Below are 15,897 nucleotides of genomic sequence, written 5' to 3'. Positions count from 1 at the left end.
TCTCTGCTCCCTGGATGCCAATCAAAAACTGGCCCATCATGCTGACCTGTAAAATAAATAAACCCAAGACCTACATTGTAACAAGAGAAACTACCTCTGCTGTGCGTCTAAAAGCCAGCAAAAGTCAGGTTTTATGCTCCAGTGTGTCAATTAAATGCTAAATCACATTTGACTGAGTTTCAGAGCCAAGTCCTACCTGGCAGCAAAATGGTCAGAATAGTGTGGCAGGGAGAAGCTGCAAGCTAGAGAATAAAAGAAGGTAGTTTTGTGGCACCAAGTCCTTCCCTTTTGGCACAAAGGCAGGCTGTGCCATGCAATTATGATTGTTCAAGTTGCCAAAGAGGAAAGAGGCTACGGAAAGTTTTAGAAATTTGGTAGTGTAGAAGTACTTCCACATTAAATATTTTCTATCAAGCTGATTAATTAAATCAGATTTTTTTTTCCTCCAGCCGGAAGACAAGAATTGGAGTTGACTTGGTTCCTAATGAAAGAAGATAGAAGTTCTGTCTCACAGTCCTCACTCAGGCAAAACTGCAAACCCTGGATGTGGGAGGTGACCAGTTGAGGACTGTCTGCACCAGAAAACTTTACAGGGAAAAATGCTCAGGTGTGCTCAGCTTTGTCCCACATGTACCAAATGCCTGTGTCTTCCAACATAGTGTCAAATGTCTTTGTCTCTTTGTCTAAGCAGGCTGTGTCAGTTGTCAGACACCTCCATCTAACAGACTATGAAAGTTAAAACTCTGCCCCACAGTGGGCCCTGGGGCTTCACCTCCTCTGACCAGGGCTCCCCACAGCCACCTTTCCCCAGGGCATTTGGAGACACATGATCACAAACCTGGGCTCTGGGCTGGTGCCCACCCTGACTGTTCCTGTGCTTCTGCATGCAACTGGTTTGTGGTGGCTTCCCTGGAGGAAGCTGGGTCACTTCTCATGTTTTGGCTGACACCATTGTACTTTTGCTGTGAAGAAAAATATGCTCTCGTTCTTTTTTTTTTTTTTTTTTTTTTTTTTTTTTTTTTTTTTTTTTTTTCCCCACCTCTTTCCAAACACACACACATAATTTTTGCCAGCCAGGTTGCACTTTGAGCTCATCCTTGCATGTTTTTGCAATGTCACAGAAGCTCATTAGTTCAGCCAATGCCTGCAATCTGTGCACTGGTAGGAAGCAGGAAGCCACAGGTAAGTCTGAAGTTTTTTCATGAAGCATGAAATAAACTCCTGCAGACAGCCTACACAACCCACAGAAGTGACCTCAAGCTAACCAGCAGAGAGAAAAATGCACTTAAGTCAGTCAGAGCCACAACAGCCTACCCTTAGAGCAGGTCCTTTGTTCCAAAACTTTGAAGCAACAACTACATTAAGCAATTCTCACTCCTGTAACAAATCCATAAGTTAAGGACCAAGGTGTCTTACAGTCACTCCAAAGGGCATGCAATGACAAGGGATTACTTATTAAACTTGTTATGCATGCACTGGCTGTACACAGGGCATCCTTAGTTTCTCGAGTCTTCGACTTTTCAGAAAAGTCTTTGCCTTTTCTGCTGTCCCTTGCAGGAGGCTTTCCGACAGCATGGATAGGCTAAGTGTTCCCTTAAAGCTTGGCTTCACTCCAGAACATGGATCCCTTGGCTCACCGGCCTCTGTGCAGGACACAGAGGGACACAGTCCTAGTCAGCAGCTGCAGTGCTGGCATCCAAGCTGCCATGGGGCAGCTTACGAGAGCTTGGCAGAGCACTGAAGCACTGAAGCTCCTTGCACCACAGCAAACATAAGCTGCTGCTCATGGACAAAGAAATCATGGAAGTCTGCTATAATTTGTAGCTGGGAAGAAAAATCAAGTCTTGTATGGCACTGTACTGCCTCTGAGTTCAAACTCCATCACCCTTAGGAGCCAAATTCCCAAATGCTGATTCAAACCACCAATCTCCTCAGTGTCCTGCCAGGCAGGTGTATGCCAGGTTCAGCCACCTCCCCTTTGCCTGAGCCCCCTGCCCCGGTGTGTAGAAACCCCAAAAGCACAGGGACCTGCACTACTCTTTTCACAAAAGGCTACATGGTGCACAAGGGTCTCACCTTGCATTTCTGGACCCACTCCTTGCAGCTCGTGTGGGTTTTTGAGACACTCTCAGATTAAGTGACTTGTTACACACTTCGGCTTTTGTACAAGTTTTTTCCAGGCTGTTCCTTTTCGATTTGGGACTAGGAGAGCACCAAAGTCTAAAAGGATTAGATTTAAGGATAATAAATGGTACTTTAAATTGACACTATACAAAAAAAAATCTGCCTCTTGAGAAAATTAACTTCCTTGTCTTTCTGTGACATCTTTGTGAGCAATAGGAGGGGAGGGAGAACACGGAAGTGTACAACACTTGGCACTGGCTACACCTCAAACTAGTATTTCAACATTTTACAATCAACTTTGGCCATGTGACCTATGTGGAAAGATAAACTGATATTTAATCCTATTTTTCTTGACTTTTTTTTCTTTCTCAACATAAGGAAATGAATTTCATGTGGTTGTGATCATTAAATTACAGTAAATGATTTGTCCACAAGAAAGAAAAAAACATTACAGGGTTGTTTAACACAGGTAAGACTGGGACAGGGCAGCTGTTTCTTACTCTAAATAATCTTTCCTACCCTGGAAATTCTCAGTGAGCTTCACTATTTCTCCCTGGCTGTGGCATTTAGGGACATGTCAGTTCATCACAGGTGAGGATTTCCCACCATTTGCTTTTGCAACCAGAGTATGAATAACAATTTCCCAAAAGCCATTTGCATTTTGAGACAAAGCAGCAGCAATTACTATAATTTCTGCTTCATCTCCAGAATATCACAAACTGTTGTGATGACAGCTGAGTGTTTGGTGAGCTGCTCTGTATATCATAGTACAACACTGTTATACTGTGATAGGGAAAGCCAGTTCAGACCAACCAGAGGCACAGGTCTGCCACCACCCTGGATCAGGAGCATACTCCAAGAATAATGTGTGGAGACGCCAGGGTACACTCAGCAACTCCCTCATGATGGAGCATTCCCAGGGACCAGCATGTAGCCCTGAAGTGACAAGGGCAGTCTTGGCCCCTGAGACACAGTAGGTGAGGTTATGAGTAGAGGACCATCCTTGGCAAGGCAATGTTTAGTCAGCATTGTCAGCTGAAATGAAGACACAGGCTGGGAAAATGTAAATGGGGACAGAAGATGTTCAAGAAACTCTGCAGACTGTGCCCATGACTTGCTCCGGAGCAGTCTGGAGGGTACACTCTGATTCTCCTGTTAGCACAGAGAACTGCCCTCAAATGACTGAAGGGTGCAATAGCAGTTGCCAGAGTGCCAGGCACTGGAGATCATCTTCAGCACCAAAGGTGGCGTGCCTGCTGATTTCTGAGAACTGTGGCTTTTTGCTTTTGTTTTTTTGTTGTTGTTGTTTGTTTGGCTTCACTCTCACATGCTAACACATGCCAATATCATCTTTAGGGCAACATTAGTCTCATTATATTATTTAAACAGCTTTCTGTTGCAGTCCATTCAATCCATGGAAATGTTGGCTTAAGCATGATAACAGCTAGAGATGAAAACTGCCATTGAAAAAGCATTGCTGCAATCTCCTGGAACCTTCCAGCTGGACATCTGTACAGGCTAAGCAGGGCTTTTCATCTCAGGTGTTACGAGAGAATGACATTTAGGTTTCCAGACTGGACCTGGCTCGGCTTTGAGCAGCCCAGCGCAGTGGCAGGTGAGCCACACACCCCAAGTACCCATAACCATCCCCGCAGAGCCGCTGCTGCCAGCCCCGGTCTGGCTGCACCAGCCCCACCGGCCAGGATGGACCCAAGGGAGCAGCAGGGGCTGGTGTTTAACCAGGCTCTGCTCCCAGTGCGCTCTGCCACGTCCCCACAGGAGCCATGGCACAGGCAGGAGGAGAGGGTGAGCTGTGCAGCCCAAGGCACCTCTGCAGGATCAGCCCAGCATCTGCTCCCGTCTCAGCCTGCCTGCATCCACAGGGCGATGGTGAGGGCACAGCAGCAGGAGCACACCTAGCAATACCCTGGCAGGTAAGCACGGCACGGCAGAGCAATGTGAAAGCCCCACCTTTGGCACAGAAAACCTCTTGTACATGAAATTGAGCAACGCCACAAATGCACTCTGACTCTGCCTGTCAGGCTACTTCTGACACTCAGGCCCAATATTTTGTGCCATGAGCCTTTTTTATTAACTGGCAGGTCTCCCACTCCCATTTAATTCTTGTGAGTAGGTTTATTACTAAGATGATTCTTGGGCCCAACACAGCCCCCCATTCCCTGACAACTTACTCCCCCGGGCTCCTCTCATCTCCTCTCGTGACTCTCCCGCCGTTGCACAATGGCATTACGCATCTCCTCAGGGCTGAGGAGGGGCCAGCAGCCAGAGCCATCTGCGAGAGAAGCACCGAGCACCAACAGCTTCTCCACACTCTCTGCCCCGGCTGCTCCCCCAGCTCACCCCTGTCGTGGGGTCTCAGCATCCTAGCGATGGCAGTGCTCCCACACACGCACACACCGCTCGCCTTTCAGAGGCTCACCTCCAGCTCACTTGAGAAATGGATGTTCATGTCTGCAAACAGGGAAAACTGCGAGGAGACCTGACCTGGCTGTTGTGATCCACAGAGGCTACATTCCCTGTAAAAGGGAACTGACAAAGATATCCATGAAAAACAAAGGATGAGCAGGCTTCCCTGGCATCACTCCTCTGTGGGTCTGATTTGACTGCTGTGTCAGACTGCACCTGCGCAGAGGTATATTCCTCTCATCTTACCTCAACCATGGAAAATTCCTACCAAGAAGCACTTCAGGATTTGACTTTGACAGAACTTAGGAACACCCTGGAACAGACTGCATAAGATAAGGGATCACATGTGATAGTCTTTCATACACAGAACTCAATGACTTTGTGTATTTCATGTCAAGTCTTTAAGAAGAGATTACTAAGACATCCAAGCACCACGTTATGCTGGGGAGAAAAAGAGAATATATGCTAAAATGATGTTTCAGAACAGCTTTCTGATTCTTCAGTTAAAAACTTAGAAGCATTATTATAAATTAAGCTTGACAGGCTTTCTAGGAGTCTCTCCATGTTTTCCCATTGTTGATTCCAGTCTTACCAGTACAGTAATTTTTCTTTCTTTTTTTTAATTAGTTGTTTCCTGGCTATTTATTAATTGGACAATCAATAAGCCCCAAAATGAGTAGAAGGGGTGGAAGTATAGTCATCATCTGACAAAATCTTATCTATATGCTCTTCCAGAATGCTTTTCCTTGCAGTCTGACATTACAGCCTTGGCGTAATGAGCAGGACAATGCCACAGGGTTGGACGGGGCTCAGAGGTCTCAGGTCTTGTTCCCTGTAAGTTTTCTGCTTTTGTTGAGTTTGATGTGAAAGCAACACAAGAGGGCCAGCACATGAGTGCACATGGAAACACACACCTCCCAAAACAAAAGATGAAAGCTACTCTTCTAATGAAATCAGAAGGGGGAAGAAAAAAAGTGAAGGCAGAGTGGAAAAACCTGGAAGAGGTCAACAAGAAAAACAAAGGGCAGCTTTATGCAAGCAGCTATTTAACTCCAGAAATGGCAGGGCAGGGTAAGGAGCTGCTACCCGGTGGTTTTAATATAGAAATTCAATGTAATTAGGGCTTTGCTTGTTCCAAGAAGATAATGGCAACCCAAAAGATAAGATTTAATAGTAGATGAAGCTTAAGAGGGTGGAGAAGAGAGAAAATAGACAAGGAATAAGGCTCTTCTTCTCAAAAAGCAGAGGAATGCTAAGGAAATTAGAGGTGATTCTCTACATTTTGCTTTTCCACTTTGATCAGAAGGAACAAAAGCTTTTGATGACTGTTATAGGATCTACTGATCAAAGATAAAATCCAGGCCCAAATGAGCTAATATCTCTGATTGAAGGGTAAATATAGCAGAACACAATTTTCTAGTAAGAAAGCAACTTTTGGACATCTAGCAGATGGCATAAGAGGCTCAAACTGATGAAAGCTAGAAATAGATACATTTAAATTGACATAAAAGCCTCAATAACAAGGATGAGCTGATACAGGAGCTATGATACAAATGATAAAGCTGGGCAAATCACTGTAAAATTTCTGCCAAGAAGCTGTTCAGAAGCATCCACTTGAGCTGCATCCCAAACAGGACAGACACGTTGAGTGAGCAGTGCTGCATTGGGCAGCCGTAGCGTCAGCCCCCGTACTGCAGCCCCGACCCATCACTTCTGCTCCCATGTGTTTAAGCTGCCAACACCTCCCCACTTGGTAAAGAGTTACCCTGGCAGCTTGCTAGATGACAGCTTGCTAGCAGGCTGTTGCCAAAGCGACTGCTCGTGTGAAATGTTGATTTTTGGTTGGGCATTCCCACTATAAGGAGCCTCATGCAATGGCTGTTCTGGTCCAGCACACTATGGGGGCTCTCTGCCAGAACAGAGACAACTGTGACTACTTTAAACTCTTATTTCTACATTTGCTCAGCTCAAACTGCAAAGCAGTTTGAATGTACTCAACTTGTTTGCTACTAAAAGGAATGCTAAGAGAGAAGATGGTATTTCAGAGTAGCCCAAGATGAATGGTGGAGAAGAAGCTGAGTGATGGATTTGCTTCCACAACTTTTACAACCTCGGAGAAAATACATTAACTCCCCAGGAAGATCTTTCCATCTCTTTAGCAGCTGCACAGTTAAAATTTATGGGTATCTGTGCTGAGTCTGACGCAGGATCCATTTAGCCCAAGATTTAGCATCCACCACTGTCAGAAGTCAATAACCGGGGAAAAGAAAGTACAGGACAAGTTTATCTACTGTTCCCCAGCATCCCTTCAGCCTCCAGGCAGCTCCAGCTTGGGGGATTTCTGCAGATGAACATGTTTTCTGTTTATTTAGTAACTGTCAACACACAAGTACTTTCCCTCTCAAATAAAACAGATGGAAGCTCAACCAAGACATGGTTCCTTTTTATTTTGCATTGGTACTTTGTACGCTCCCTTTACCTTCTTGTCATTACTTCCATTTAAACTGTACATGACTTTCCTGGGCCTGAAATACAGAATGTCTCATTGTGCGGAAGGTGGGAAGGAACATTCACCTTTGGAGACTGTGGTAGTTACTCTGACATGCTTACCCACCCAGCAGCATTTCCTTTGCAGTTCTGAAGATTTAGCTCTCATTCTGTCTTGGGTTTTGAGACACAAAACTCAGTTTAGAGCAATGTGCCCCCGAAAAATCTCATCTTGAGCATTTCTGAAAATGTTGGTATTTGCTATCATTGATTTTAAGGAAGGAGTTACGGATGAAAGAGCTTACCACAAGGCAATTCAAGATATGCACATTGGGAAATAGCAGACACACTCTGTCCACAGGAACAAATAAAGCTTACAACAGCCTCAATATTGCAGAAAACAATTTGTGTTGGCAGGTATGTGGCAAACTTCAGTGCCAGGGGTTGCCATAGGTGTTCAGGCTATTCAGATCATGCCCAAACACCATACTGGTTGGGAATATAGCCTGACATCTGGCAGAAATGCAGCAGATGTAATGGACACATTAGGCAGAGTTCTGCTAATGTATCAAGTATGTCCTGTGCACAAGGGGCAACAAAGTCTGGCTCCAGCTGGGAATCTCATGTGTCCAAGATCAAGTACAAGGACATGCTGCAAATAATTTCCAAGTTGGGAAGTGATGGAGCAGAGGAGCTATGAAGCTGGGCTTTGGAAAAATGAAGTGCAGTGACTAAGTAAAAAAGGAGGAGAGATGAGGACTGGATGTTCTGGAAAGAGAAGGCAAATTCACCTTAAGAATAATTTTGAATGTTGTCTTTAGATCTTGCTTGGAGGGCCTTTTTTTTCTAAAGCTGCCCTTACTTTCACTGTGGTGTAGTGCTAGAAAAGCTGCTTCAAAACTACATTTAATTATTGCATTCATAAATTCTATGCTCACACATAATCCAGCAAAGGCACTGGAAACAGCTGAAATCAGTTTTCCCCCAGTACAACAGGACACAGATGTTACAGTGTACATTTCTTCTCCAAATGCTCTGCAAACCCCCCAAAGGCTTGGACTTGCATGGAGAAGAGCAGCCAGGGGTGGTCAGGCAGCTGCAGCACCCTGGCCCCAGCCCCTCTACCTGAGCTCAGCACTGGGAATGGGATGAGCTAGAGAGCTGGAGAGGGATTTTTCACAAGGGCATGTAGTGACAGGAAGAGGGGAAGTGGCTTTGAACTGAGAAAGGGTAAATTTAAATCAGGCGTTAGGAAGAAATTCTTCATTATGAGGGTGGTGAGACACAAAAACAGGTTGCCCTGGGAAACTGTGAATGACCTATACATGGAAATGTTCAAGCACAGGTTGGATAGGAACTTGAGAAACTTGGTCTAGTGGAAGGTACCTCTACCTGTGGCAGGAGCTGGGAAGTAGATTATCTTTTATGTCCTTTCCAACCTAAACCATTCTATAATTCTATAAATGCAATGATTGTATCTTGCATTATGATTTATATAGCCATATGGATACTTGATTTCCTGTTTTTAAACTTACAATCTATATTTTAGAGGTACCACAGTGGCTTTGCTGCAACTGCCTTGGAGTTGATATTGGTAGGAAAGGCAAGGCTGTAATGCTAGTGCATAGGGACCCCAGACCCCAACAAGGAGATATTTGAGGTGTCCCTGTGTGGATTACCTCTGTGGGTAGTGGCCTTCTCTGCTGCAGTGGCTCTGGGGAGCTTCCTAAGCTTCAGTAACATCACCACAATTGGAGTACACCACAGTTGTACTCAAACAACTCCAGAAGAGCTGCAATGCCATCTTTGCAATGCTGTACCCAGCGATAAAACACAGTAAGGACCACCTCAGCAAAGAAAAGCAGGAGGGGACAGCAGGCAGAAGGGACAGGGGCATTTGCTTTTACACATTCTCTGCAACAGCTCACATAAAGGGCTGCTCTGCATGATCTGGTATTAGCCCAGCTGTCCCCACCCTGCTGGACTCTGGCAGTGTGACTGTCACGACCTGCAGTGGAGATAGCCCTGGGCATTTCAGTGCAAGAGAGCAAAGGCTAACCAGGAGTGCTGGGTGCAAGGAACAGTGAGAGATCAGCCTTCTATGACAACATCCTGGTCCTAGCTTGCTCCTGGTTCCCCCAAACAGGAATAGGTTCGTTTAGGGCACCGGATCCCCTATCTGCACTCAGGCATACCTTTGGAAAGTGTATCTTACGCTTAGAAGCACACACTTTCATCAGTGAGTTTTCTGCAGGGGCTAGAGTGAACCTTGAGCGCTGGTTTGTGTGGCTTTATACACCAAACCACTGTTGCTTTATTCTCAGGCTTTGTTCCAGTTTCACCAGCCCGGAGGTGTTCCTAGCAAAGGCAGAAAGTTTAGAGGGAAAGCAAAAGCAGCAGCATGCCTTCCAGTCTTATGAAGAGGAGGAAGGCATCTATGCAACACACAGTTCAGGATCAGGTTTATGTTTGACAAACATAAACTCTTTCTACCATCTGATTGTGCTCCAGTAAAATCAGAAGTTCCTAACCCAGCTCTGAGATATGATGCAAAAAATGTATGGAAGTGAACTATAAAGGCAAAAGAGTTTTTCTTTATGATGAAACCTCAGAAGAGTAATTAATTTAATCAGCAGACTTCAACACCGCCTTTCATAACCTGAGATGTGCCAAGAGGTTAAGCTATGGGGGCCAAGTTATCTTTGTGACCTTTACCACCAGGAAAATTTACAAATCGCAATTAGTAGATTCTGAGGCCAAAAAAATTGACCCAGCATGTAATAAACCTCTGGCATTTAACTCAGCAAGGCTGAAAACAAAAATGCCAAGGCAGAAGCTAGGCTGTGCAACATCCACCAACAGCAGCAAAAGGAATTGGCATTGATCTCAGGAGACGTATGCAAAACATCAGTTGTTATATCTTAGGTCATAAAAGTAAACCCACTTATTTCACATGGGATCCAGAGTTGTTGGACAGTATTTAAGAGAACAAAAGCAAACTACAAGCAATTGTATAGATCCTTGATAAGATACCTTTTCCTCTCAGTTTTGCCATGAACCTTGGAACTTCTAGCTCCCTACCAGAGTAAAACCCTTTTCTTTCAATAGCATGTAATTAGGTGAATTACCTGGTGTAGATAAAGCTGCTCTTTGGAGAGATCTTACTTACAGTGAGACAGTATGATCCATAGGAGCAATAAAAAGAGGGGAGGCTCATGTACCAGGTAAAAAGTTAGAAAATTCTAACAAAGCTGGTTTTTGTTCGGCACACACTTCCCACCACAGCTCCTCCTGGACTAAATGAATTCTCTATTCCCCTTTCCTACAGATTTAATCCATTTTAAGAGAAATTTTTATCTCTGTAATAGAAATTGCCTGTGTTTGTTTATTCAGCAATAATGCACCTGAAGGGTCGACACTGAGAACTGCAGAGCTGCAGGAAAGCCTGCCACACTTGTGAAATAATTCCAAAGTGGTGGTCCTGCATGGACCAGGGCATGAAGCACCTCTGCAGGACCCAGAGCTTAACCAATGCAGCTATTCTAGCATGATGCTCTACTTCTACAAATGCCACTTCTAAATTTGCCAAGAGATGCTTAATTTTGAAAGAAAAAAGCTACAGTCATTAAGTAAAAGGAATTGGGAATCACTACCAATACACAGTGTCCTAGCTAAGCATCCTCACTACACACAGTGAAGCAGGCAATGAAAAAAACCAGTATCATTCTGTTCTGTCTTGTATTCACCCCCATCTAGAGCAACTTATTCAAACATCCTGCCAAAGAAAAAAACAGAGATTGCTTGCTGATATACAAGCCACAAGAGCAGGCCTCAGTCACAGCAAGATAGCAGCAGCAGGACCATGGCCTAGAGCTATAGTAATACTTTGCTGCCTCATCTTCAAATAAACATCTCATTAAAACTAGATGCCACACCACTGCAGATCTGCCCATTGGTTGTCTCCAGTCTGTGATAAAGCCCCATCCTCTATGTGCAAAACCTGCAATTTTAGTCCCACTGCATATCCACAAGGTTTCCTTTGTTTGAGTTCATTGCTTGTAACTTTTCTGATGTCCAGTAAGGACAGGAATTTCTGAAATCAGTAATTGTGCCATGTTCCTTCTCTATAGGCAGGGCTTTGTGTATTTAATGGGTTTAAGGCAATACTGATACAGGTCTGATTAACATTTGCCTTCTTGTTCCAGCTATTTCTCTCTGTTTGTGGGTTTTTTAAAGAAAATGCAAGCTATAAAAGAGCAATGTAACAGTCACAGTGGCAACACAGTGGAAGTGAACAGAGACTGAAGTTTTGCTGCTGCACAAGGTGAAGTCCTTCCCCCCAGCTGGTCATATCACCATTCAAGCAAACACAGCTAGACTGAGGACAGAGCCTGGTGGTGCCTGCAGCCATTCTGCCTGCTCAGCAGCACTGCCTCCTCCCCTCTGCCATGTGCACGGAGAGCTGCAGGTCTGAGTCCCTCTGGGATGGGGAGGGAAGGGGAAGGAGTCACCTGCCTGGCTGGGCTCAAGGGCCACCAACAAGGCACATCTGCAGGCACAATGGGAACTGTGTCATAGGAGAAGGTTAGAGCATAAACCAGGCCCAGGCAGCAGGTAGAGTGCTCTGGGTCTCTCAAACTGGACCAAATTACCTCCAACACAGTCTTATTACATCTATTACCTCACAAGAGCAGCTGCAAGAGTGTCTACATCCAGGAATCCTCCAGAAGATGGTAATATGATGCAACAGTGAAAGTTTAATTTGGCATGGTGGGTTAACCCTCACTGGACACCAGGTGCCCGCTAAGTGTCTGTTATCGTTCCCCTCCTCAGCAGAACAGGGAGGGAGAAAATAAGATGGAAAAAAACCACTCATGGATCAGGATAAAGGCAGTTTAATAAAGCAAAATCAAAGGCTGTGCATGGAAGCAAAGGGAACAAAAAATTTATTCTCTACTTCCCATCAGGAGATAATATCTGGCTTCTTCCTGGGAAGTGGGGCTTCAGTATGCATAGCAGTTGCTATGGAAGAAAAATTCCCCACTCGCTCCCTCCCACCTTTCTCCCTTCCTCCTTTTTCATAGCTTTTATAGATGAGCAGATGTCTTATGTTATTGAATACTTTTGATCAGTAGGTCAGCTGTCCTGGCTGTGTCCTTTCCCAAAATCATGCCCAGCTCCAGCCTCCTTGGCAAGGGGAATGTTGAAGAGACAGACTGGATGCTCAGCAGCAGCAAAAGCTCTGGGGTGTTAGCCACACTTTCCCAGCTGCAAAGCACAGCTCTTATGCTCTTATGGAGCAAATTACCTCCACAACCTGGCCAAGGGCTCAGGTTCCTCCTGTCATGGCTCCCAATGGCTCCAGCAGGAATTTTCTCTTAGTCCCAGCAATTTACCAGAATATCCTGACCAAGTGTAGGGACCAACCTCCACTGTTATGAAACCTTCAACCTGCAGTACTTCGAGGTCTAGCAGCCTACTTCAAATCAGATCTATTCCCAAGACTGTTACCCCCTGAACTGCACTATAAATTAAAGCACAGCTTGTGAGGAAGTGATGAGGCAGCCTTTCAGAACAGCAATCTTTGCACTTACCCGTAAAGGATTAACAGGAGCAGCTATGCTAACAAGGCTGCATCACTTGTTGCATCTTGGAGAAAACAGCATATTTAGGGTTAAGAGTGGTGCTTTTTTTCTTAAAAAATTGCCTACAAGCATGGCCTTGAAGCACCCCAGCAAGTAGAACAGCACATGTATGACCCCTAGAGGTCTCGGGATTTAGGTGAGAAACTAATACCTAAGAAGGAACTTTTGCAAGATGCTTTCACATAAGAGACATTTGGGCCCTGGACTTGTTCTTTCCAACACCCTTCACTTCTCCACTATTCCCCTAAGGGCAGGACCCCCAGACTTTGCTGCTTGTGCCTCAGGAATCCAGGGTCTCAGTATAATGCTCCTAGAGACAGAAAACTTGCTGGCTTGAGGCACTACTGAGAATTCATGCAGCTCAAGGGTGCTGTCCCAAATAACACATTTATCCAGTCCACTTTGAACCATGGTGTTGAGAATCCTTTTTGCTGCAGATCAGACAAGCTCTGCGGGGTAGTGAGCATGGCAGAACTGAGGCAGTGTACCTGAAGGTGACTACGTTTTGCCCATATCTGGGCAGCATACCCCTGAGGTCATTTGTACTCCACTACTATTTCAGAGCAAGGGAGTAAGAAGCCAGTTCACCCTTGGATTTGGGATGTTAGTGTTAGGCCTTTTTCATAAAGTTTTTCATGAACTCTCATCCTTTGACTGTGAGGAAAGAGATTATCTTGTGACTACCATTCTGTTTCCAGCTATGTTAAAAACACTAGATAAAAGCAGCAGAAGTTTCATTCATAGATATCTTGTTGACATTCACCTAGAATATTAAAATGCTAATCAAAAGTAGGCATAACCTGCAGGACAGGAAAATACCCCTATAACAGCAATGAAACATATCAGGCCTCCTATGGAGGAAGCTACCAACTTTCTGTGAGAAAGTGGGTGAGCTGGACAGAAAATTATTTGAATAACTTAAGAAGGAACTTAGCACTATGAAGTAGCCTGGAGAAAGCCAGCTTTCCAGACCATAGAAGTGACAATCCTCATGCTGAAGGCCACCCGACAGTTACTTTTGGGAACGGAGCAGTGAGATGAAGTGCAACTGCTTTACCAGTAGGTGATGACAGTGGTCCTCAGGGTCCCACCAATCCATCAGGCTAGTGAAGGCTTGGACACACCATCATGATTTGGGGTAAGCTGGCACCCTTGTCCTTGGCTGAGACAGTGACCCCTTACCCCACAAGAGACCCACTGCTGTGATGCAGCCCCAGGGTTGCTAACAGTCCACCCCTGGACACAGGCTGAACAGTGAATGGGACATGTAAAATGAAAGTAGCTGTCCCACAGCTTGAATGTGCTCTAGTGAATTCACAGGTGCTGAACAGTAGTCTCAGTAATTTTATATTTTTCACTTTATGTTTAGTTAGCTTTTCCCATCTCTTTCCTCTTCTTCATTTTGCTAACATTATGTAGCATTATTTTGCAACACAGCTGTGTCTGCTACCATCCTCTAACCAGGTGTGGTCCTGTGCAAGTCAACCCAAAACTTTCATCTCCACTGAACATGGACTCTACATTCTAGCCAAATGCTTTCTCTGTAAAGGTCTTTTCTAACTTCTGGAGACTATTCCAGATGACTTTACCATTTATTTAACTTTATTGTTAGGGTACACTTTTGTTACAGTGAAACATTAACAAAAGGCACTCATCACTGAAATGTTATGGGCAGCTTGGTAGTGCCCAGCTAGAACTGAAAACACAGAATGAAGAGAAGAGACAGATCCATTACTTATCTATGGCACACTAACAACAGAAGCATGCAAATGTGTGCATTAATGATTGTATCATTCTTTGTTTGTTCATATTCTATTGTCCCAAATAATTTCCTGCTAACTTGTTGTTAAGCATGCTAATGCAGAATTCAAAAGCAAATAAAACAAGAATGTGATGTGATTATACAGTATTTGAGACTGCAATTAATCAAGATGTCTGTTAGTGGAGAGAGATATGTAGCAAGAAAATACCCAGTGAATCCAATTTAATGATTTTATTCACTGAAACATTCTGTCTACAATAACCTGGGTTAGGTTTGAGTAATTTTTTTTAAAGCATGGGCTTTTTCACTCCACTCTTCTTTTGCCATCTCTTTCATTGAATTTAAATTAATCAAAACTAGGGCATTCTTCAAACCAAAGTGAAATGTAGGAAGGACTGCGGTGTGCAGTCTCCCCAGCAACTCCCAGCACCATAGATAAAATCTTGATCAGTGAAGAGTGATATAAATAAAAATAATGACATATGAAAATCTGTTTCAAATTCTTTTAAAATAAAGATTTATTATGAGTAGCTGTGTAAATTCAAGACACAAAACATAATAATGGCAGAGGCAAAAAGCAGCAGTACCTGTTCCCTAATACCTGCTCCCTAAAAATCCGTAATCCTGAATGGGTTACTTAAAAGGTAGTACTGGGCTACTTTTTAAATAAATGTCTTCAGAAAGTAGAATAAAAACCCCGCTTGAAATTGCAGATGCTCTTTTTTAATCTCAATTTGCATTTTCTGAATATTCACTCAGTGGACTTCTACTCTGAAGCAGGAATACCCAAGAAGAGACCACAGCAGTTCCAGATGCCAGATTTTTCACAGACCATATTTTCCACCCTGCTCTGCTCCCCATAATCTTACATCCCACCCTCTGCAGTTAGATTTGTATTTCATCCTGATGCTAGGGTACCTCTGGAATTCCTCCTCAACCACAATAGCTAGAACTACAGCTGACAGAACATACAGTACTGTCATGGCCAGACAAAACAGCTCGTGTGGCTCAGGCATGACTTAGTTCACTAGCAAGGTCCACCCCTGCACCCCAGGGAACCAGGAGCACCACCTGAGACACTCACCTTGGTGGTGCAGTGTGCTCCTGGTGGCCTTGCAGATCTTCAGTGCTCTGTGGCCTGCAGACTAGGAATCAAAGGTACAAAAGTATTTAGAAAGGCAGATTTAGACTAAACAATATTTAGATAAGAATAAAACTGAGCTAGGTACTTGCTGTCTCTGTTTTTCCTTACTGTAATGATAAAATGGAGTTCTTAAAAAGTGTCTGGAGAAACTTAAGCCCTAATTTGTACAGCACAAACTAGATACAAATATCTCCACTACCTCTGGTCCCTTCCACAGGGTTGGGCTTGTCTCTAACAAAGAAGAAAGACTTCTCCTTTTTAGTAGACTTCAGAGAACAGTGAGAAAAGAGATGTTCAGCTTGCTCCCC

The sequence above is a fragment of the Prinia subflava genome, chromosome 7 (genome assembly GCF_021018805.1).
Source record: "Prinia subflava isolate CZ2003 ecotype Zambia chromosome 7, Cam_Psub_1.2, whole genome shotgun sequence".
NCBI classification, from domain to species: domain Eukaryota; kingdom Metazoa; phylum Chordata; class Aves; order Passeriformes; family Cisticolidae; genus Prinia; species Prinia subflava.
The sequence above is the reverse complement of the archived record's forward strand: the minus strand, read 5'-3'. Positions refer to the sequence as shown.